Below are 3,138 nucleotides of genomic sequence, written 5' to 3'. Positions count from 1 at the left end.
TAATTGTGAAGGGATGAAATATGTTAAAATATTTAAAATGAGAGAGAAAATATGAGTATGAAAAATAAGTTTGGTTTGAATGAAAAACAATTAAAATAATGTCTATTTAAAAAATAATATAGGTGGATATTACATATGAAATTTTTTTTTTGACATAGTTTAACATATTTATTATTTTAAACATATTTCATAATTTTTGACAAGTTAATACATATAAATAGAATTTTAATACTTAATAAATAAATTTAACATATTTTTACAACTTGGTATGTAAAATTGACATCTTTCCCATTATTTATGCTTCTATTTTTTTTTTATAGTTTTAAATTATAATATGGGGTCAAACTTTAAGAGTTTTTATCCTACGAGGTTTGAACTTTGATTCAAACTAAATGGCCATTTAAGGCTTATTCAAATTAAATGTTGACATCTATTATAAAAGATGTAAATAAAAATTTAAAAAATTACTAGCCTCTATCTTCATCTTCATAAACATTCAAATTCAATACAATTAATAAATACATAATTTTTTTTACTAAACTTGAGTTTCATGGATAGGTTTCATACACATTCATAAAATAAAAAGTCACATTTTTTTTATGAGAAAAGAATTATCATAAGTTCATATAAAGAGTTACATGCACAATAATTAAGAATTTAAATATTAAATAGTACTGTAATTTATAAGGAGCTCTTCCTCCTCATTTCAGTCTCAGTCATTGAATGGAAGATTTGGAAAAGATAAAGAATAAATGAAGATGAAGGGTTTAGGTCGGTGAAAGGAAAGGGGTTTGTAATTTTTTTTTCAGCTCTTTTATTAAACAATGTCAAGTGACATATAATTTAAAAAAAAATTGTAACGTCAAATAAAAGAAACTAACGAAATTGACCTATAATAAAAAGTTTTAAATAGTTAAAATTTTGATAGTTTAAACTTAGTATTGCTCAAACTAAAATTCTAGCATCATGTGAGTCTCCAATGTTTTTTTATTAGAGTAACTTAATTAACCATAATTATGTTTAAAAATATTACTTAGTCACTTAACTATAACAACAATTTAAATTAAAATGGTCGGCAACTTTTAAAATTTAATAAAATAGTAATAATAAAAATAAATTGAGAGTTGTTGATTTATGGAGATGGTGGGTCCGATGGCTATAATAGAGAATAGTATTCCTAAATAATTCAAATCTCTCATTTCTTTCTTTTATTTTTTTTCTCTTTTTTTTAAGAAAGGTATAAACTTTTGTGTAAATTAATAAAAGAAATGAAATACATTTAAATCAAATTATTATTATTATTATTATTATTATTATTCTCTATTTAAAACCATAATTTATTGTATGTAATATAAGGATTAGCATTAAAATAGATGAGAACTTTATAATCATTCTTAATTTAGCCATAATGATTTGATTATAGAATGTATACTAACGAATCGTAACTCTCTAAATTTGGGGTTCATTTATCTCTAATATATATTGTCTATTTTCTCTTTAAAATATTTATTTTCTCTATTATAATTATAATATAATTATACTATATATATTTTTTATAATTATATTACTCATTCTTTTGTAATAAAAATTTTAGTTTATTGATTAAAAAAAATTATTTTAATTATTTAAATAATATTAATGAATTAATTAAAATATAATATAATTAATAAAAAATTTAATAATAATTACAATAATTAATAATAATATAGTCATTTTTATATAATTAATTTTAAATACTATATATTAACAATAAAATAGAAATAAAAATAAATATATAAAAATTTCAAAGTTAAAAAAAAATAATAATTTTATATAAAAAATACATTATTTAAAAAATATTAGAAAAAATAAATATGAAATATTTTAATAAAAATTATTATTACAAAAATTATACCATGATATATGTTATTAAGGAAAATCGTTCTATTAATATTTTTACGGGTAAAATATAAACAAAATATTATTTATGTATAAATATTTTAAATAAAAATAATATTATTCAAATATTCAAATTGATTTTAATTGATAAAATTCAATCCAAATTTAATGTTTACTCATACAATTTAAAAAATATTTAAAATAAAGATAAAATACATACGAACCAAACATATAAATTTTGACATTTATTAGATCAGAAGAAAAAATAGTTACAAAAATAAAATCATCTTACAATGAATTTTAGATCAAATAATCAATCAAATTATAATTTTTTTTTACTATTCTTCTTAATATTCTTTATTATTATATATTATTTAAAAAAATATTAAAAAATCATTTAACTAATTTATTTAAATTTTTTATATTTATAATAATTTTGATTATTTAATAACCAAATTTATTAAAATTTGACATTTATCAAAAACTAAAAAATAAATTGAATATAATAAATTATTTTAAAATAAATAAATTAATATAATAGATAATTAAAAAAATAAAAAGAATATTTAAAATCAATGTATATATACCCATAAAAATTATTTGCGTAAATTTTGTAAAAAGTTCGAGGTTTAATAATTTTAACATCGGTTTGCGTGTTATGATTTTTTTTTAAAATAAAAAATTATTTTTAAAATATTTCAATCATTCCTGACAGTTTTTTAAATTAATTAATTTCGGGATTTAATTTTAAATAATTTGGGTATTTATGATAATAAAATTACATTTTTCTTTTAGAAATCCTTACATTTCGGGATTTAATTAATTGACACTTTTGAAAATTTGTATAGCGTTTGAGTTTTAACCGATTATTCTTTGGGTCCTAGTGATGGTTCTAGGTTTTAGCGTTACTTAAAATATTAAAACAATAATATTTAAAATGCTGGTACATGTTGCTGATGATAACTATGGAGGATTACACATAAAGAACATCAGTCATTTTAAGGATGTTAAGATTTAGAAATAAACACCAAACATGCCTTAGTCAAAAAAATATTTTGTTGAAATATCACAAAAATATTTTGAAGTCATTTTCTAATTTTTTGTGATTATTAGAAAACAGTTTGGGTTTCCAAAATTACAAAGTTAATTTTGAGTTTTAAAAAAGTGGAACCAAACAGTCCTTAAGACCGGAGTTCTAAGCATGTGTTATGTTTTTATCGGTCGGGGTCTAGAGACCCTCGGTCTAGGTGCTAAGGACTC

The sequence above is a fragment of the Impatiens glandulifera genome, chromosome 1 (genome assembly GCF_907164915.1).
Source record: "Impatiens glandulifera chromosome 1, dImpGla2.1, whole genome shotgun sequence".
NCBI classification, from domain to species: domain Eukaryota; kingdom Viridiplantae; phylum Streptophyta; class Magnoliopsida; order Ericales; family Balsaminaceae; genus Impatiens; species Impatiens glandulifera.
This window is presented reverse-complemented; position numbering follows the sequence as displayed.